At 39.3% G+C, this 23115-nt stretch overlaps 1 protein-coding gene across 1 annotated transcript in view; it reads left to right on the top strand.

Moving 5' to 3' along the window:
* The first annotated feature begins 16414 nt into the window (after positions 1–16414).
* LOC146004821 (uncharacterized) overlaps positions 16415–23115 on the top strand; it is a 69416-nt gene continuing 62715 nt past the window's right edge. The window contains exon 1 of the mRNA XM_083143844.1: positions 16415–16497. The gene's annotated coding sequence lies outside the window, so the exon portion shown is untranslated. The remainder of the gene's footprint in view (positions 16498–23115) is intronic.

The following is a 23115-nucleotide window of genomic DNA, read 5'->3' as shown; positions in this document are numbered from 1 at the left end:
CCTGTGAATCCGATGTTTTAAAAGTGGTTCAAATCAGGAAATTATCAATAAATTTGCTGCAACAACTTTGCAACGTCAGAAGTTATTATCGCTTATGTAAAAGGTTACTTCAATTAATGTCAAAATAATATACATTATACATGTAAATTTCTATATTGTAAACAATAGCTAAAGTAAGAATACATTGCTTAAATATGTCTGTATTAAATTTTTCCGCAAATTTTGTTTGACCAAAACAATTGGAGTAAATAATTCGGCATAAAGGGGGAAGGGGGAAGGGGGAAGTGTTCTCCCTTTTGGGAGGTACGTCATAGACCTGGGGGGGGGGGGGGGGGTCGGATGGGCACCCCTAGTTCCTTCAGCTGGGTTAAAAAAATTGCTTTCCTTCCCAGCTTCCGCAATACCGCCTCTTGTGGTGTCTGGTCTGATGTAACTAAATTGAATAAAGTTGATCTGGAGCCGTTTTGAAATTTTGCCGCCTTCGAGTGCGTACTTTTCCTATTAGAGCTGCTTTCCTGCAAGTTTGTGTTAATTACGACGATGAGGATAAACGTTAATTGGATGAAATTGACGAAGGGAGACTCACAAGGACACACCCCGAGACTCGAACCCGAAACCCTCAGTACCGAAGTCGTGAGTCAACCACTCAGGGCGCTCGGCTACCGAGCAGAGCAAGTGATGCTCTGATACGTCTTTAGTTTCGTTCTCTGAGTTTCCTACACCTTAAGTTGCAGACCACGGTCCGGAAGGTAGACTTTGTGAACGTCTTCTCTAATGTGGCAAATACAATAAGCCCCTAAATCACAGTTTCTAAATGCTCCTTCTAAATGTCAGCATAGGACATCATTTCCTAAATACTATGGGAGACCATCAAAACCAACAATTTCTAAATGTATTGAGGGGCCAAAGATTTCTAAAATTTTATTTTTGGGAACCACACAGGATATAAGAGACCAAAAATATCCACACACCCTGAATGACTACGAATTTATGTAACCTTTAATAACCACTAATTTCTACATTTCCCCAAAGAACACGAATTACTCATTTCCTTCAGATCTAAATGCTCTCGAGGACATCCAATTAGGAATTGGTGTTCTCAATAACCACCATTTTCTATATGTTTTCAGCGAACACTAGTTTCAAAGTCTTCCCTGAACCACACAATATTTAAGAGAACAATTCCTAAATCTTCTCAATAGCCACCAATTTCTAAATGCTTTCAGTGAAAATCAAGTTCCAAGTTTTCCCTCAACCACACAATATTTAAGGTACCTCCAATTTCTAAATGTTTTCAGTGACTATGCAGTCCAAATTTTTCCCAAAACCACGAAACCACCAACTATTGAGTCTTCTCAATGGTCACCAATTTTTAAATGGTTTCAGTCAGCAATAATCTCTGTTCCCCCTGAACCACATAATATGGAAGATACCACCAATCCTAAATATTTTAAGTACCACTAATTTCAAATTTGCAGCGACCACTAATTTCAAGGTTCTCTATGAACGGCAGAATATTAAAGGGATCATCAATTCCTAAATCAACTACATGACCAATTTCTAATTTCTAATGTGTTCAGTGGATATAAAGTTCTAATTTTTCTCTAACCACACAATATTTAAGGAAACCCCAATATCTAAATGTTTCCAGTGACTATCAAGTTCTAAGTTTTCCCTGAACCACACAAGGAACCACCAATTAATAGATACCCTCAGTGGCCACCAATTTCTAAATGGTTTCAGTGACCACCAAATGCAAAATGTTTTAAGTGACCATCAAGTTCTACATTTTACCTTGACCACACAATATTTAAGAGACCACCAATTCCTGGAAAACCTCAATGACCACCAATTCTAAAATGTTTTCAGTGACCATCAAGATCTCAGTTTTCCCTAAACCACATAATATGTAAGGAACCATCAATTCCTATATATCCACAATGACCACCAATTTCTAAATGCCCTCAGGAACCATGAAACCGAACGCCGAAAGTAACAAGAACTAGATTTCTCGCTAGGTCCAAGGACGCGCAAGTGGAAAGTTGTGGCAAATATTTCAACATCCTCGTCCCATTCATCCAACCCGTTAGCAGTTTCCTGGTTTTGTTATTCCTTCATTCATTTTTATCGACCTTAATGCTTGTGCCATATTCGAGGTCTCTCCTCACACGCGAGAGAATGGAGGGAGGGTGATGTACATGACACTTCATGACGTAGCATCTCGGAGGACATTGTTGATTCGATCCTGGAACGAAATTCACAAAACGCTCTGACTGCCTTTGAAAAGAGGAAAAGGAAGACTTCTGGAGAAAAGAAAAATGATCGAAGGTTTTTGTGATTCGCCCGTGTCCGGTAGGCATCGTTTCGTTTCGCCTCCCAGTCATCTTCATCCGTTTCTCCCATGTTTCCCCATTGTTGTGCTCGCAAGAATCAGACAGAATAAGACTGGATCAGTGTTTCCAACACCGACTACAAGTCACTACACGAAGGAAAGCTTGGCCAGTTTAACTGCTGCTGCTGTTAATAATTGATTTGATTTGATTGTTTTGGTGTTTTAAGTCCGCTTTATGCACAGAAAGGCTAATCGGGACTGTACCTACATTTTAAAGTGGAATCCGAACCACTATGTGCCTCCACCGGGTATCGAACACGGGACCCCTTGATTACAAGGCTACGACGCTACCACTGCGCCATCGAGAGGTCCTGCTGTTAATAATAATAAGTATAATTATCATTATTATTATCAGGTTACTATGCACAAAGTTTTTAAAATGCTATGAAAATATATTAAAACATTACACTTATTCAAATTAATTTCCATCCCATTATATTCACACCACATGTTTCATTATTCCATCAAGGTTAGCCTGTAGTTTAACGACATCATTATATGTTAAAATAGTCTTAATTTTTTTATATCATCTGCATACAACAAAAAATGTGCTTGATTTAAAACATAAGATAACATATTAATAAACATAGCAAATAAGATTGGGCCAAGTAGCGACTCATGTGGCGCCCCACACAATATTTATTTTCTCTTTCTTCTTATTCTTAATAATAATAATAATAACAATAATAATAATATTGTTAGGTAATGCTCAGCACAGCAATGGCCAGATATAGTAAAAAGTACTACGATTAGTTTATCACACACGTTTGTTCAAATTATTATCTCTAAGAGTTTTTATCAGTCCACCACGATTGTTACAATTTACCGAAACAATGGGATTGTGTCTAGTCTTATATATTTAAGATCTTTGTATGCAATAGCTCTCAAAAAATAATCACAATCAATTTTTGATGAGAGCTTTTTATGTGCAAATACACTTATTTTGTTATTCCTCAAATACAGCATTTGAAAATTAAGAGATTCCGAGCACTCCTTATTTAAATGTTACATAACAATTTTGAACTTTCATATATGGTGCAATAATCTGACAAATAATTTCCGATTTGATTCTGCTTTTTTCCGTGTGGCATTGATCTACCAAACTCCACAGTTCACAACCATATTCAAGTAATATCAACAATAATAATAATAAAATCAATGTTTCGGAAGTAACTTCTTAAAAGTAATTGAGGTGCAGTTGCAGTTACTTTAAAAAGTAACTATGAGTTACTTTTACAGTTATGTTATTCATTATATGATCTTAATGCGTAGGATTTGCATGCATAAATAAAAAGCAGATTGTAACCATGTGCAACTAATATTATTAAAAGTATAGCAGTCCTCATAATTTTAAGCATAAAAATATAGCGGTAAACAAGTTTGAGGAGGTTACAAATTACGCTAGCCTGATTTCATTGCATCGTTCATATAGATTTTTATAATTAGTGTTTTGCATCCTGAATTCCAATTCATGTTTAGTTTTTTCACATCACACCACATTTAAAATGAAAATCGGTAATACCATTTTGATAGGCATATGCTATATGCTGTTACGTTTATGATGCCATTAGTAGTACAAGTGTGGAATCAAAACCTTCCTCACTGATTTCAAATCTAATTTCAGATTTTCCAAACCAATATGTGATTCTGGAAATATTTTGAATTCCAATCACGCAAATGACCATTTGTTTCTATCAAGTCAGGATTTTTCACAATTTCACAACACACCCCCTATACGCCTCCATGGCGTGTTGCTAAGCACAGGGGAGAACTTTACCTTTACCTTTACTTTACATATTCGCCATCAATAAACCGTGACGCAACAGCCCGCGAGGGCCAGGGCCTACTTGCCGACTACCGTCGAGATCATCCAGCCAGTTACGGGGAGACGTGTGGTCAGCACGACGAACTCCCAGTCAATGTTGTAGGTTCCGTAGCTCCATAGTTTCCTCACGATGCTGGGTGGCCACCGGTCCCACACGCAGGCCGAAATCTCAGGAGAAAAGTTGTTACGCTTCCCCTAGAGACTAGAATATGCACACGTCCCGTAGCAGTTAGATTCATTACATTACATTAATTACAGAACATAAAAGAAGAAATTTATACAAGGGACATTTCGATTGTTTCCAAATCAATAGGTGATTCTGGAAGTATTTTGAAACCTGAATACGAAAATAACATCCATTTTTTCCCAGCATTTCAGGATTTTGTACAATTTCACAATCAACATTCTCATATTCACCATTACATTACACTTATTACATAACGCAAAAGTTGAAAATTTTGACTTCGCATTTACATGTGCAGACACAGTGCAAGTGTGAAATACAGTGCAAGTACGAATAGTCATAGAGGGCTTGGCTGACCGAAGTTCCTGATTTCAATCCCGGTCTAGGCAAGAGTGTTCTTTGCGAGTGTCCCTTCATCAATTTCATCTTATCGTTCATTCATCCTCATCGTTGCGATTATCCAAAAGTGGAAGAAGAGCGACGTAATAACAAAAATAGAAATGGAAATAGTCATTGCAAGTTATTCTATCTAAGTTGTACTTTTCGTGGTTCCCTGTGTACATTTTAGCTAATGCGTGTTTCTAGCTGCTGAAGTTCTTTATTACAACTGTTACCGTCACTATTTCACTCAAACAGAAATTTTATGTTCTCCGAAGACTTTTTGATATAGCTATGTCTTAGTTTACTGGTTAATCGATTCATTGATTGATTGATTTGCTTTGTTTTACTTCGCCTATTTATGCCACTTTTGGCTAATTTGCGAAGATGGGGATGGGTGATGATATGATGAAATTGATGGCTGGACACTCACAAACATCCATGCCCAGGACGGTATTCGAATCCGGGACCCCTGGCGTCGTAGCGCGAAGTGCTAACCACTCCGCCACGGGGGCCGGCACTGGTTAATCGAGGCAATGAAGATGATGATTAGATGAAATGGATGAAGGGTCGCTCATAAAGAGACCCGGAATAAGAAGTGCTTGAGGTGTACACGCCCCCTCCCCCCCCACCAGGTCTTTATCTGCAAAGCGACAGCTACTGGGACCACTTTATTATAGTGCAGGAGGCCTTAGAAAGATCGCTTCGCGGGCTTACAGCAGACCATGCAGCAGACGACAATATGGGGGTGTGTCTGCGAGAACAAATCAGGTCCGCGAATGAGCGCGCCCGGTTGCCACAACTAGCTCGCTGCACCCTTCTGGAAGGGTGAGTGACCTCTGCCTGTTGCTACCTCGGCCTGTTCGTTCGGCTGAGGAGCAGACGACACGAGAGTATCGGCAATAGTGTGCGAGCGACATCTGCTGTTAGCCCGCGAAACGCTCTTTCTAAGGCCTCCTGCATTATATTATTTAAATATAGTGAAATTATAACTAATCCTATATTGGGTGGATAAGGGGTTCACAATGGTTGGCCCTAGACCTCCACATAGATAAATCCAGGCCTACTCCTAAAGGAACAGCTGTGTCTAGGCTAGGAACCGGTGGTTGAATCTTCGTTAGGGAAGGGATTTTAAGGTGCAGCAGCACCTTTCGTAAAATATAGCTGTTTTCACACCGATCGTTGGAGATATGTATTTTAGGACATGAAATCAAGTAAAATAAACACACTTTGTTGCACCTTTTCATGAGGTTAGCACATTTATCCCCTTTTTACCCCCTCTTTGATGCTTCAGCACCATTTTCCTTCCTTTTCTTTCATGTTTTCTTAAACAATTGGACAGAGAAATAAATGCTTTTCAGTCTTCTAAGGCAGCTACATAAAATTATATAGTCTTATTTTGTAGAGCAGAACGAGAGCTATAAGATGGTATAATATAATCATTTCAGCGCCAAATGTAGCAAAACCCGCGAGAGAAAACACAAACTTCAACAAAAATAAAACCTACTCGATAGAACCAGGCACGTATTTAGAAATTTATTTCGGGGGGTCCGAATCAAGTATCTCAGAAATTATAATAATAATATAAACGTTTAAATTAAAATAATCATATTAAATTAAAATTATAGTAATTAATAAATATTAAATTAAGATTGTATTGCTATTAGGATAGCTGTAGGATAGTTTAGCGTCAAGCGTCTCCCAAAAAAATAATTATGTTGTTGTTATGCAACAAGAGAGTCATTGTACTACGTTAGTTTTTGTTTAGACACACACACATACAGATCAAATGACTGTTAAATAAAGGAATTATATTAAAAAAAAATTACTGCCTTCAAATAAATTGAAACAAAGAACCCTTGATTATACAACAAATGTTAAACAACACATATTTTCATTATTTAATTTTTGTACTTGGTAAGTCTTTCGTGTATCCCCTGAAACCCCCCTAAATACACCATAGTTTTCTATGCGGTCCGCGCCCATTATGTACAAAAGGCGCAGAAAAAGAGAGCATTGAACAAAGGCATTTTATCACCACCTTTATTGCACCTTTTTGAAAACATTTTCAGAACCCTCCCCCCTCCCTTTCTCGACCATAATTTTGCACCTTAAAATCCTTTCTCTAGTTATCACGATTGAGAATGGAACACTTAACGGACAATGGTAGCCAGTGCCTGGAAGTGGAAATATCTAGGTGGGAAGGGGAGGGGTGCTTGTTCTAGTTTGAGGATAGGTGGAAGCAGGAGGATTTCTCCCCACCAACAATTTTGCCCTCAAAAATTCCCCACCAAAAATCTCGGGTGGGAGGGAGTTTTGTCATAACAACAAAACATAAGCATTAATTTTTACTTCAAATATACTTTACGAAGGATAATATTGAAAGCACACACAAAGTAGTGTGGTTATAAGCGTTGAATGCTTTCTCTCTCTCTTCTCTCTCTCCCTCTCTCCCTCTCTCTCCTCTCTCTCTCAAGACATCATTAACAGATTTATACCAATAACAATACATGCTCAATAAAAGTAAAAGAATAATGCAAACAAATACAAGTACCAAAATAAAATGTAATTGATTTATATTAATAGAAATCAAAAACTAAAATAAACTATTTCAATTTAGCTATTACATAAAATTATTATTTCAACTATTTTGAAATTTATTGATATCTTTGAGCAGTTAGTAAAGGAATTAGTTTGACACTATATGTATATCTGATAAATATAAAAGTAACACATTGATTTATTTTTATGAATTTAATAATAATATATTTTTAAATATATATTTAGTAATTTATTTTATCTTTAATAACATTATAAATATGTTCATCATATTTTTATTTATGTATTTGCTGAAATATTAATTGCACGTTATCTAATATCTAATATTTTCTATAGCCTACTTATTCTAACATTACGCTTCACGTTTATCTTTTTTTCTTTTATTTGTCGTCAGTGGTGGAGATTGAACCTACGAGAGACTTGTAATTTTAATACAAAATATTTTGTTTTTTTACAAAAACCAACTACTCCACAGTTAGCGCATCGGATTTGTTCACCCAGAGACGAGAGAAGATGTTTTCTCTCGGATAAGTTACAATAAGTAGTGATAAAAGCAGCTGAGAATGGATAATGTTTCATTAACGTTGCTTGTTAATAAAGAACCATTGTCGTAAGGAGCGTATGTTCTAGGCTAGCTATGCGAAAACGTGACACGTCCTTTCCCATTGCACTAATATTTATTGTAATTAATTACCTTTCTCATTGTTCAAACGATTATTGTTATTAATATTAATCTCTGTTATTAATTTTGTAATTCTTGCAGTATTTTATATTTAAACCTATCAGTGATAATGTCAGGATAGTGACAGACCTGTATATACCTATCCTGTAAGAGCTGTTGGCATGGGAATTACGATTGTGTTTTGTCTTACTTTGGAGTTCGGACTTAGAGTTTTAATAGAGAGATCAAGTAGAGTTATAAGAAGTTTAATTTCTTTGAATGAAATGGATTTTATGTTAGGCACTTAAGTATTTAGTTTGCAAAGAAGTCAAATATACTTCCTTTCTCTTAGTGAAAACTTGACTTTGATTTTTATTTGACGAACTAACAGAGATATACTGGGTGAGTCTGTTTTCCCCGCGGAAAATGTGCACCTTGCATGTAAGCAACCCTAGTACACCGAAGAGAAGAGCGGGGTAGAGAACAGTACAGGATATCGGTGCCAAGCAGTTTCGAGAACATGACATAGAGGGGGATTCAAAAGAAAGTGTCCATTAGTGACCTTGAGGCAGGCAGCGTGCAGGTCAGTTGAGTGCAGTTGAGCCGCTAGGAAATTTGTGAGTGTGGTTCGGTGGGTAAGCATGGTGTTAAATGTGCAGCAGAGTATCTTTGTTGTCGAGTCGTATGCACGCCTCGGTTCTTGGCAACAGTGTGCAGATTTGTTTACGACGGAGTTCGCGGTGAATGGAGTTCCAGCGAAGGCCCCAACCAAATCAGTAATGCAAAAACTAATTGCAAAATGGCGGGAAACCGGATCCGTGCTGAATAGGCCAAAAGTGCGTGCAATGACTGTCCGCACTGAGACAAAGGTGGACGACACAGAGCAGCTAATCATACGCAGTCCACGAAAATCATCTCGACGTTAGGCGCAAGAGTTGCAGGTGTCCCAGTCAACCGCTATGCGGATCCTGAAGCAGGACTTGAACTTGCACGCATTCAAAGTTACCGTGATGCATCAGGTGCGGGATGTGGACAAGGCATCTCGCGTGCAATTTGTGGGTGGTTTCTGTCCAATATTGCTCCTGAGGTGCTGTAGGATGGTTACTTGTTCATTTCCGATGAAACATGGTTCCATCTGTCAGGCTACATAGACTCCCAGAACACGCGACACTGGTCACGTGACAATCCACACGTGTTCATGGAAGTTCCACTGCACGCCCAGAAACTTGGTGTCTGGTGTGCCGTGTCGTCACGCCGCATCATCCCCGTGTTCTTCCACGAGACTGTGAACTCGGCTCGTTACATCAGTAACATATTCAACGTGTTTGTTGAACAACTGACTGAGGATGAGCGAAGGAACGCTTACTTTCAGCAGGATGGAGCCACGGCACATACAGCATGTGCAACGATCACGCGCATTGAGTCAGTGTTCCCGCCTGATCGCGTTATCAGCCGTGGCACGAACCAACCTTGGCCACATCGTTCTCCAGATTTATCACCCTGTGATTTCTTCTTGTGGGGAGCTCTAAAGGGACAGCTGTATAGCAACAACCCTCACACACTCGAAAAACTCCAGAACAACATTAGCACAGCTATCCAGGCCATCCCTCAGGATGTCCTCGCCCGTGCTTTTCAGAACATGTGGTATCTGCACTCGTGCCTCGAGGTCAACGGAGGACATTTCCAGCACCTCCTCTAGGTAGGTTGTTGTCACACTGTACTGTATTTACAGAAGAGATGTTTCATTCATTTACGTTTATGTCAAGTTGTCTAAACTGCTTGGCACCGATATCCTGGACTGTTCTCTACCCCGCTCTTCTCTTCGGTGCACCAGGGTTGCCTACATGCAAGGATCACATTTTCCACGGGGCCTCTTTTAACAGACTCACCCAGTATTACTCAATACCCTGAGAGGCATCACGTGAATGCTACAAGTCTTCATGTGATCATTTATTGTGTTTGGTTTAAATTTTGTTCTCTTGACTGAAGAACGTGTCAACCTCAAACCCAAAGACTAAAATATAGATGAAAATTCGTTTAGAACTTTTGACTAACATTGTTCATGAATAAGATGATGATGATTCTGGAGTTAGTAACACGGGGCTGCTGCTGGCATGGCAACGTGGCTTCCTTGAATACAGGGATCGCGACTGAGATCGAACCGAAATAGAAAAAAAGCTGATTCCGACGTACTTTCAGTTTTCCTGAACCTGAACGAAAACGGCAGAGGTAAGATTCTGTCTCGCGGGACTGAGAGCGGAATTTTTGTTCAATTTCGGTGCGAACTGGAATTGGCTTTTACATAATTTCAGTTTCGGTACCTCGAACTGGTTTACTGCGAGGCACATTAACAGTTCACTGAAATGAAATTGAAGACTAAAATTGGTGAACGCTGTAAGTGCCACAATAATTCAAACACCGTTTTCCACGTTAAACTGTGAAATGTGCCATGCTTTATAATGTGGTAAACGTGAAAAGTGGCTGGTAGCCCTCTAAGTAGTTCCAAGGGGGTGTATAGAGGCACTAGTGTGAATGTTCTTATATGGGCTGATGTGCTGAACGATGCGAAATCCCAACACTTTCGCTTTTGGCACTTACAACGTTTACCACTTTTAGTCCTCAATTTTTGAGAGGAAGATTCAGTTCGTGAGTACCGAAATGTTTAGCTTCAAGTTATAGTTTCTTAGAAGTTGGCAACCTGAACTTTTATAAGTTTGCAACCTGTCCGTTCATCTAAGTACATTTTAATTGCACTTTTCCTGTTCATGTTTTAGTTTTCGCTAAAAGTCCACTTTATGCACAGCTAGGCTAATCGCTACTGGATTTCCACAGTTTTAAGTGGAATCCATACCTCGACCGGGTATCAAACCCGTGATCCCTTGATTATAAGGCGGCGACTTTACCACTGCGCTATCGGGGAGGCCATGTTCTCGCAGCATGCATATTTCGGTATTCTACTTTTCAAGTAAGTTAGTCATGACCACCATACCATTTTCCTTTTACCATTTCAAGATTTGGTTAGATTTCTGATAGCTAAGCAGTACACAGTTTCCAGTTCCCTTGATTCAGAAAGTTAAACATTGTATTTGTCTTTTCCAAATTGCCCACTTTTCTTAAAACCACATTACCATAAATAAGCAGCATATCGATTTCCAGGTTTCTGCTTCAAAAATTAAACTGTTAAATATGGCAATCCGGCATTTCTGTATTTTTGTCATTGCTATTTCGTTGCTTTCGTCTCCGTTGCGGAGTGGATATCACAGCGTGCTACGACGTTAGGGGTTCCGGGTTCGAATCCTGGCCTGGACATGGATAATCTTTGTAATTGTTCCTTCATCATAATATTACGCATCATCATAGCCGAAATTAGTCACAAGTGGCAGAAAAGCGACGTAAAATAACAACAATCAATGAATGAAATGAATAAATCGTTTCCGCAGTAGCATAAATAACCATCAAATACTCATTTTACTTCATAGCTTTAGAGATATAAAAATAACATGATATATCATTTAAAATTTTCAAAATCGGCTGTATTCAAAGTAGGACATAGGCCTATAACCAGCATACCGTTTTTTAAATTTATACCATCAAAAATTAAAACAAAATTTGGCAGCCCTGTATTTTTGGTGTTGAAAAACATCCCTATTTAGTCATACATGAAGTATAGCATTAATATCCAGCGTACAGATTTTTAACTTACTTGTTTAAAAATAATAAGGTTAGATATAAAAACCCAGCATTTCCAATTATTAAAGACTTGCCTATTTGGCTGTCTTCACGGTAGCATAAATAACCAGCATTCCGATCTTCAAATTTCTGTCTTCAAAAACTGAAAAGTTAAAATTGGCACGCTACATTTCCAATTACTTTATACTCTCCCCTTTAATTATATTCAATGTAGCACTTAAACCAGCATATTGATTTTCAAGCTTCTATCTTGAAAATAAAAGTAAATAAAAATAATAAAAGGATATGGCAACCATGGCACCAGCGAGTGTTTCGAATGAAACGGCTTGGTCTTTTGTCCTCTGTACACATGGAATCACTTTTGCTCTGTGCGTCTCACAGCTTTCTGGCATTCCAAACGTCGAACCAATTAATTCTCTGTAGTAGTTTCAGCAATTTCAGTCGCTCGAACCATTATTCCGGACCAAAACTCACCTCCGCCGTGGCGTGGACTGTTATCTCAACCCGGTATGTCGAAATGTTTTCCCCGAAACTGGTTTCTCAAGTGGTGCGAACCAGAATGCTCTTGCATGAGGAGCTTCGAGTTTCGGTTCGTCTGGGCTGGACTGGAATCTGCCAGCGTCAATTCGAGTTCGAGTCAGAATTACCTATCCGATTTCGGTCTGCAGCGCCGAACCAGAACTGAAAAAGCTCGGAGGGATACAGTCTGAGCCGAACCAGAACTCGAACGGAAATGAATTGAAGGGTTTGCTGCAAAAAATGATGTAGCTCCAATTTGATAAATTATTGGCAAAGTGAAAAAAAAAACTTTTAGAAATCTGAAACGGAGAGTTATTTGAACGAAAGTTGTTTCAATACATTCTGTAGGTCTTCCTTCAGAATGGTGACAATATCTTCACCCAAAACATATGTTCTAGATGACCTGGCACATGCTTTGTTGCCACAAAACGGATGATCTGCTGATTTCTAGAGAAAAGATTGCTGCAAACAAGTGATAGCATGTGTAATGTTGTATTGGGAATAGATAAGAATACACTTGTATAATGAAGTCAGAACAGAAAATTACTCTTTCAGTCATCCAATTCCCCTTCTGTAATACTTGGCTCATCTGGTGCGTTGTCAGATCTCAGCCCGTCGTAGAACCACATCTCATTTTGAGCGACATACTTGCGTGCAACTTCCATTACATCTCTATATTTGGCAGCCTTGACTGGTAAAGAGTGGTTGTAGGCTTGGTGTAACCTTCATATCAACCAACCATACCAGGCATTTGGCGCAAAACGCAGGCAGCTCCAAGGAGGTACCTCCTTCTTGCACCAAACGAACACGACAGTCAGCTCCATTTCGTAACGCGAGAACTACCGCTTGCACCAACTGAAAGCGACGGTTTTATTGCACACGATAAGGTACAGAACACTAAAACCTCCAAAAGTGCTTCTTTTTGCAGCAAACCCCTTCAATTTCAGTCGCAATCCCTGCTTGAATACGCCGAGAGCAAGCAAGACGTGTGTGTAACCATTTATACCTACACGGAGTTTGCGCTATCCTAGGCCCACTGAGACGTGTAGGAACGCGGCAACAGGACCTCTGCTGTCTGCTTCTATTGAAATCAAATGTGTAACGCCCACTACAGGGAATCGCGCGGAACCGACGCGGGAATTTCCATGCCAGAAGTCTGTACATTACCTTAAAGGTGAGACTCCGGAAACGCTTCTGTTGCCTTCTCCGCTTCTCAATGTGTGTTGCATAAGTCTTCACCCTTCGTTCATTGCCTAGGACCATCTGTCGTAGCAATATATCCCATATCTTGAACTCAGCATACGCCACTGATTGTCACCAATGTTCAGAGAATGCTTGTATGGTTTAGCAGGCCCGTATCCACACACAGAAAACTAAATGCATGATATGGATTGATGCACCAGAATGCAACGATTGATGCACTAAAGTGTGTTTTATGGCTTCTTCAAAGAGTGAGATTCACATTTGATGCATTTGGGTGCATTTTTTAATGTCGTGAAAGAAACACCAAAGTGCATCATTTGATTCAAGTGAGGATTTCTTTCAGTCGAGATGCACTTCAATGCATCAGTTGATGCATTTTCATGCACCTTCCTGCATTTTTCGATGATGCACTTAAACGTTTTGTCTGACCTACAGACAAAAAATATGCATTCTGGTGCATGAAAATTCATCAACTGATGCATTAAATTGCATCTTGACTGAAAGAAATCCTCACTTGAATCAAATGATGCACTTTGGTGTTTCTTTCACGACATTAAAAAATGCACCCAAATGCATCAAATGTGAATCTCACTCTTTGAAGAAGCCATAAAACACACTTTAGTGCATCAATCGAAGCATTCTGGTGCATCAATCGATGCATTCTGGTGCATCAATCCATATGATGCATTTCGTTCTCTGAGTGCAGGATTTTTTTGAGGGGGAGGGGGGCGTGGTCAGATCCGAAAATGTAAAACAAAGAGAGCTAGGATCCGAAATGCTGTTCGATTTATTGAATTAGATTATTTTACGTCGCTTTTACGCTTCTTTCTTCTGTAAAGGCAAAATTTGGGATCACGTTGAGAAAATGACAGATTATAAGAGTTTTTAGGACTTAAATCTGTGTGAAAATACCAAAATACTCAATAAGTTTTATCTGATTTGGAAACTGGAAAAAGTGAGAAAAATTGTTGTTGATGTTGATGAGTGATGTTATGATAAAATTGATGAGGGAACACTTACAGAAGAACATGCATGACCAGGCCGGGATTCGAACCCAGGGTCCTGGTGTCATAGGGCGCCGTCACTAATCAGTCCGCCGTCAGCGAAATGTTGTTGGAGTTGTAGATGTGACCAACAATGCTATGTTAGTATTATAAATCAAATTATATGTATTAGCAATGATTCTTATGATAAAGAACGTGTCTGAATGTGTGATAATTTTAAAAACTTTCACATCACGATTTCAGTTCGAGAAAAGTCGAGACGGGACAGGGACAGAGGCGTATTCTGGGCGCATGCGTCAATTGTGGGAAAAGAATTATTACTTTCTTTCACTTCAGATCCAAAAAATGTAATGTAAGCTTAGTTGAGCGCTCTCGTGTAAAATAAATACTTCTCCTATATGAAGGGGCCTCCCCGAAGGCGCAGTGGTAGCGTCCCCGCCTTGTAATCAAGGGGTCCTGGGTTCGATTCCCGGTGGAGGCACATTACGGATCCCACTTTAAACTGTAGGTCCAGTCCCGATTAGCCTTACTGTGCATAAAGTGGACTTAAAACACCTATTCAATCAATCAACCTATATGAAGAAATTAGAATGTAGAAATGCTCATTAATGTCGTCGCAGAGCAAGCTGTCCGATGCACCGCATCAGCGAAGGAAGATTTTAACGTGGGCAAGCGCTGCTCCCATGCTTCTCCCCCCCCCCTTTCCGCTTCTTCCCCTTCACAATGCTTCTTCCCCTACAAAACAGAAGAGCAGAATTTACATTTAAATTATTTTAATTAAATCTAGTCTTTTGTTCCTGAATATCTGATTGTAATTTAGCCCTATACTATAATGTTATTTGCATAAGCGAAACAAATCTAAATTGTGAATCTCCAATGTAAATATAAACTGTTTATAATTATCAAGTGATTTTATAATTTTATGAAGACTTCCACATCAGACATCAAACCTGGTGAGTTTTATAATGGTATTATCCATATTTCATTACTTTATGCGTTATGCAATATTTAGTAATGTTAATGTGCAAATCGTCAACTATTGAATACGTATAATGCTATCACCCATTCCATAATATATATGTTTTTAAAAAATTGTGTACAGCATGCCCTTTATGGAAATCCAGGATACGCCACTGGACAGGGATTAAAGAAGTGACTTGCCCGACTAATTCTGGACGCCTGGTAGACTTGCATCAATGGTTACAAAACTAAAATCAGAGCCTTCCTGATGGCTTAGTTGTATCGTCGTTGCCTTGTAATGAATGGGTCCCGGGTTCGATACCTGATGGAGGCACATACTGGCTCGGATACCACTTTTAAAATATAAGTCCAGTCCCGATTAGCCTTACTGTGCATAAAGTGCATAAAAGTAAAATTACCAAATATGGCAGACTGCAGACTTCTGGAGCGTACCTCTATCCACTTATGCAAGGACATAATCGAAATTCTTGCAAGATCTGAAAAATTGTAAATGTTATTTCATAGGTTATTATATATTCACATTAAAATATTTCATAGTGGACCCTCTCCTAGGTACGGTCGGTTTAACATAGAGGCAATGAAGAAGGCTGGGGAAAGCTTACGCAAATTTTCTTAACGAGAGGGGGTAGCATCCTCCCTCCCTTAAAAGAAAATCACACACATCAAGCTATATTTCGCACATGAATGAAGACGTATCTAATTTTCTAACTGTCGATATAAATGATTGAACAATTGTGGGAACTTCCTGCACGTGTCCGTAGCGATATAGCAGATCAACGGTTGGCTACACTTGGCTGAATGTATGCTATGTCGGTGACCGGCAGCCTCGGCATCTTTGCGTCGCCTGTAGCTCCGCCTTGGTCCACTGCAATTCTCCAAATCCTTTGCGAGAAGCGCCTCCCCCGCGGGCGGGCAATTTCACCCCCCTGCCCTCTTCAGGCAACGTCGCGGGTATTTAAAAGATGGACCAATATTTTTTCAGGAAAGTTTGTTCAACTTTGTGTTCGGGTAAACAAGGCTGCCGTTTCGAATCCTGGCTGTGCGGCATTGAGTGTGTGTGCGACCAGGCTGTTCTTGTATGTGTCTTTCATTGTTATGCAGGTAAGTCATTGTTGTTTCGTCAACAATCAAGGAACGAAGATGCTCATGTGTGCCTGTGGGGCTGAAATTTTCCAAAGTTTATATTCTGATTCTTGTATCTGGTGTTAACTTCTAGGCAGGGCCGGCCTAGTTGGGTGCGGGGGCGCGCGGAACTGATTACGAATACATTGTTCAGATTAATTTTAAAAATCCGAGATGTCAGTGATTTATGTACCCCTCGCCTCAATAAACGTTTTTACACTTAATAATGTATTAACATTTTTGTGAAAATTTTATCACTTCACCCCCCCCCCTAAAATTGTACATACACCAGTCAAAATTTAATTTCTGGATAAACCCTTACTCAGTCTGAAATTCGATTCCAATATAATAAACATGTACTGTATGCATTACATATTTCGTGTATCTTGAAACTAGTATCATTTATGACTTACATTTTCACTTTCAACTGCCTTTGTTGGCATTATCAATTAGTTTGTTTACCAAAATTCAAATTGCCTTCATTGATGCAACGTTTTCAATGAGCTCCCCGTAAACTAGAGACAAGGAAATTCTCTTCTCAATGCGACGTAGTTGATCTTAAGTAATTTTTGATAAGTTTAAGCTTCGAAAAACTTCTCTCAGCACAAGCTACAGCAGCAGGTATTGTCAGCAAAATTCTCAATGCAATGTACGCTTTTGGAAAGGAGTCTGAAAGATGCCGATTGTATTGTAGGGCTTCTTCTGCTGTCTTAATTTCCTGAAGTAAGATGTCACGGAGCACTCTCAGTTCCTGAACATAAATCACTGCCATCAATGTCGCGAAATTCGGCGCGTTTCCACCCCCTAAAACTGGCTCTGCTTCCAGGCAAAGTATAGATGATTCTCTGCGTCAACCGCACACACAGAACTTAAAATGCATCAATTTAAGGTTGATGCATTTTCCGTGCAGCAATCGAAAAGTGCAATTTTGGTTTCTTTCGAGTGATCTTGTCTCAATTGGTGTATTTTCAGCGCACGAAACAGCAATTGATCAAGGCACCCTTTTATGCATTTATGTATATTCTGATGCATTAAAAATGCATCATTATAAAATTATGTAAATGACCTTCTGGAGTCAACATATTTGTGTCAGTTGACACATTTTTGATTCTGTGGGCACAATGTGATTTTTCATTGCTTTTACGACACTTAAAAAATCCACCATATGGAAATGAGATGATCGACTATACTCAAAATCACAATTTGAATCAGCTTCTGTAAATATTTCAGCTTGATACCCAGTAATTCCAAAAATTTTGAAAGCACGTAGCTATGTATTTTCTCTATTGAAATGTTTCGCCGATGCCACCAAACGCAATACCGCCGCAATCATCCAAGGTTTTCCGTTCATAGAAAGCTTGAAATTTACAGTAGCTATCGTATTCGCAAAATTAACATTCCGCCAAACTTTGTCCTCTTCCATTGGCACAGACGGTTCCTCAGAAATTTTGTCAAATTACAATTGAAGTTTTGTACAAAAACAAAAGCAACCTCTCTTCATGGATTTTGGGGGTGATTTTTTGTGTTAAAGAGACACAGATAGTGAGATACCCTGGTCTCAGGAGGTCCACACCCAAAGGTGTGTCAAAATGATGTTAATTTATCTGTTATTTCAACATCACTGAAGTTATACTTTGATCAAAATGCCATGTGGCTCTCCTGGGACGACTCTCTAAGTCGTTTCAAGCTTGTGATAACACCAAAAAATCTTAGTCGAACTTAAACAACTCCTAAATAAATTTAGTTTATCAAATATCATTTTCGCCCACCTCATTATTTGCAACGATGATTATTTTCTACCTTATAAATGAGTACGCTAGATCTAAACATATTTCCATGCATATCAAGTGACGAAGTAATGCAATTGAGATATTTTTTGTGTTTCTCACCACATTTGGCACATATTCTGTAAAGAACGCCTTAAAAATTGTAAACCTTCTGAACGTTTTCGACAACATTTTGGCAAAAAGGAGTATTTTATAAATGCAACAGTCATATGCATAGTGACAAGTACATTCCAAGTTCTTGTTTCATTATTTTTTTTCTACTGGCAGTTTTCCAACACACTGAGTTTCTTCTTTTAGCAAACGTTGCAACCGCCCCTGTCTTCATTCTAAACCACTTACGGTTCCAAACGTTTTGTTGTCAAATTGTTGGCCAAGTGCTGTCCTAAACTGAGCTGCGGGTTTCTTTGACTAAGCTAGAAACCTATAGTATTTGCGTTTTGAATTATTCATGTCTTGCAGCGATTTCCTTCCGTTTTTTGCTAATTGTGACGATAGAGGAGAAAGTCTAAATATGGGCCAAGGTTTAAATATGGGTTTTGGAGTTATCAGCGCTCCCGGGAGCTGCAGCCTGGCAGAGGCTAAGGGAACTGGTTATTTGTCAAGGACAAAGGTTGCGGCGCCAATTCGCAAGAGTGAGTGGTCGTTAGTTTCGGCCTTGGACGCTGTTATAGAATTGCGACCTCCGAAAACTTCTTGCAGGAATGTTTAACTCAGCGTTTTCTGAATTCTCATCTGCTTTGTATAGGTTATGATATTAGCGGTACGTAAAACAAATGTGGCCTTTTATAATGCCATGATTTGTTTGCGAAATAACGTAACACAAAGAGCGAAAATAAATTGAAGAAGAAAAATAGCGTGATGGTCTAAATATGGGCTATGACATGAGGTCTAATGTTGAGATCACATTTTCAACAAATATTCGGATGTTTTTTTTAATTTCGATTTTTCCGCGTGATTTTCAAAACAACAGATTATTCAAAAATATGAATTTTATAATGTTTTAGCGATAAATGACTGTTTTTTAAAATTGTAATTGCTTTTTGTGATATTGCCACTAGTAGCCAATATTTAGATCACAATTTTGAAATACATAATTTTACTACCTTTTTGAAATTGCTTTATTTTTAAAAAATGGATACATTCTATACTTTAGCATGCTATTACATTTAAGTACATATTTCATAGAAATACATTTTAGAGGCAGGTGCTTGATATATTAATTTTTTCCCTCCGAAAATGACAACATAAAAAGGGGGCCCATATTTAGACCTTCTTCTCTATTGATTAGATTATGAAAATACACTGGACATCACACCTAATCAGGAAACAGCGGCCTTTGGCAGCAAAATTTTAAATCGCTCAACGTGATGGATTACGAGAAAATAGTTGAAAGTATCCGTGCATTGAAATTGTTAGATACACGTTATACACAGATGAAATAACCAGCCCTGGAATAACAATTTAAAATGTGCTAGGAACCACAGGGGAGGCTCAAGATAAAATGTTGACCCTTTTCTACCATTTTGGCTAATCGCGACAATCACAAAGAACAACCATGCCTGGAGAGGACTCGAACCAGGATACTTCGGTTGCGAGATTGAGTCCGGGGAGGCGGATTTTTGCCGTCCCCCACTTCCACCTTGCCATCCACAACTTTCCACCCTACTTTTTACTCCCAATGAAACTTTGAACATGTTACATATTTACTGTTTCAAACAAGGAAAATAATAGTCTTAATTTTAAATACTTAAATATTACTGTTAAAGAATACGGTTATTGTAGATATGTATTTATTTAATACCTACATATTGATATCAAAATACAGTAAAACCTCGTTAATCCCGACCCCGATAAGCCGGACTTAGCTTAATCCGGACAGGCAAAAGGCACCCCCCCCCAAAAAAAAACAATGGAAGGTTTTGCATGTGGTTAGAAGTCATTCAACAAAAGAACTTCCCGAAGAAAAGACAGTCAACCACTGATGAAATTCTGTTTCCCGCAGACTTTGTACTGTATAGTGTATTTAGGCCTATGCCCTTTAAATACACCATAATAAACATGTTTTGTTGCTATAAACTGAGTTGTAATGCACCTTCTACTGTTCGTTTAGGTCATTGCAGTTAATCCGGACTTTCGTTAAACCGGTGTCAACTTATCCCTCCCATTAGTCCGGATTAACGAGGTTTTACTGTAACTCTAATCTCTTCGCTTAAATTGATACATGATTTTGCAATGTTTACATTATGTAATGCAGAAGTAAATTCAGATGTAATGACACACAAAACAACAATGGCTACATTGACTGTCCTTCTGAAGTCCCTAAATGTTTTAGCGTGCCTAACATTTGACTGTACACTTCAATTGTTGAGTGACGAAAACCACTTCCATTTTCCCCTCTATGTACTCTTTATTTTTTACGTATTGTTTTCATCTTCTCTACAATTTCTTATCATAAACCTACTTTTACTAAATCCGCATTTATTCTCCAACAATTTATTTATATTTTTTCATCTTGTACTGCCATCTATGTTTCGTTTTCAAAACTCTTACCTTTCCATCTCGTGCTATTGTTAACATCTGGTTTGTAAGAACTTATGAAGCAAATAGCCATGCTTACATAATCAAAATTAAGGTGCTCAAGGGAGACAGTTGCTCACTGAAATCTATCTTAAACAGGATTAACACACCAGAACCCTCATTTACAAGACAGAGGCCGTGTCCGAAAGGAGCAAGACCTTGAAGCGAGAATCCTCCGAGTATGGTCTCGCAGTGCGGTCTTCAAGTCGTGGTCTAGAAGTGTTGTCTTTGGAATTGCACTTCGACTGCAGCGCCAAATACGAGCAGTAGATAAAACTGAGTACTCGTTGTTTTCCTCGCGTTTTAAACACTTATTTTTCACCATAGAAATCACATAGCATTTTCAAATGTTCGTACACATACATTTCCACACATTAGAAGAAGTATAACCAACAACTTGATGGTCCATAACGTATATCTATCTACCTGTGTCGCTGGCTTTCTACCTCCGTGATTTAAACAAATGAACAACGAGTGCAAAAACCACGTGACCTAGTCACCAACCATCTGTACTGCGAGCTGTGCACTTGCGTACTTCTGTTCTTGGCGTTTTCGAACTGTACTAGGTGACGTCACTTCCGCCAAGACCATACTTCATTCGGACAGAGCCTGAGTGTGGTCTAGTTTCAAACTCGTCATGGTATTTCCCGGGTGAATCCGGGCCTTGACATGAGCGTTCTGTATTTTTTATATTTAGGTCGTTTTCCTACCATTTTGGCTAATTACAATGAGGCGATGAACAGATAAAATTAGGAACATCACAAAGAACAACCATGTCTGGCGAGGACTCGAACCAGCATACTTCGGTGGTGAGATTGAGTACGAATCCTTAACGTGCTTGGCGAGCGTCTCGTTAATAAATTTCATCTGATAATCAATCATCCTCATCGTCACGATTAGCCAAAAAATGGTAAAAAGGCGACTGAAAAATATACAAATATCTTGTTTGAACGTTAAGCTCTACCATCCGGGATAGGGCCATCTGTAGTTCATATTTGATTTGATTTCATTTTGTTATTTAACGTCACTTTTCTGCCACCCGGGTTCGAATCCCGGAGCAGGTTATCTGACCAGGAATTTTTCAAGTTATTGCCCTGTTTCTGCGCTGCTCTGAGGCCCACCCAGCTTCGTATAATGGGTACCTGCGGGCAATCCTAGGAGGTAAAGGTGGCCGGGCGTGATGCTGATCACATCATCTCAACTATGGCCGAGGTCAAGAATAGATGGAGCTCTATATCTCCACATCACCCCATATGCCTTAATGGCATGTGTGGCCACGCACAAGGGTACCTTTGCCTTATCTTTCTGCCTGTTTTGGCTAATCGCGAAGATGGGGATGAGTGATGATATGATGAAATTGATGAAAGACACTTACAAGGAACACCCACTGATCGAACCCGCAATCCCTGGGGTCGTGACACTTTTGGGCTAACGACCCCGACACGGGTTCTGCTGAAGTTCATAGTCATGCCCAAGAGTACAACAGCGATTCATACCAGTCTCAGGTTAATTTTAATAGAGTTTGCACCACTACAAGTGCAATAGTTCCCACGTAGGAGACTCGCCCCCCCCCCCCTCTGCCGTTGTAGTGTTGTACGGTGGGGGAGGAACTTGTAAAGATCCAGGCCTCGCGACAAGAAATTAATTATTGTTGCGCTGTTTTTATTTTTTTTCATTCAAGTGTGGATGGTGCGGCCAATGTAACCATAATGGAGACAACAACCAATCAGATTACTTGTTTTAAGTCTAATTTATGCACAGATAGGCTAATCGGGACTGGACCTACAGTTTAAATTTAAAATATAATGTAAACCACTGTGCAATGTGCCTCCATCGGGTATCGAACTCGGGATACCTTGATTAGGAGACGACAACGAGCCGAGACAATTGGCGTAGCCAATAATGAGCACAGGTTCCGAGCCCCTACTGATATTTAGCCAAAGTATAAAGAAATATTCACCCATATATTTAAAAGTCTCCGTGACACATGCCGTAAAGATCTTGAGATTATTAATGCTGAAATATCAGTGTGGAATCAACCAACAATGGTAGAAACCAACTACACATTGCTGTAAGTCTTCATGTTAATTTATTCCCTTATTTCCTTATTTAGAATGTCGGAGTTATGGCATAGGCTTTTTCTCGACTCAACCATTTTTACATTGTGAGAAGAGTAGAGTGTCACAGGTAGTGAGCTTCTCCGAGGGCGTTTTTGTAGCCGACGCTTGTAATC

This window comes from Lepisma saccharinum, chromosome 22, assembly GCF_977018435.1.
Source record: "Lepisma saccharinum chromosome 22, izLepSacc3.1, whole genome shotgun sequence".
Classification (NCBI taxonomy): Eukaryota; Metazoa; Arthropoda; class Insecta; order Zygentoma; family Lepismatidae; genus Lepisma; species Lepisma saccharinum.
Note: the sequence above shows the minus strand (reverse complement) of the source record. Positions and strands in the feature narration are given on the sequence as shown.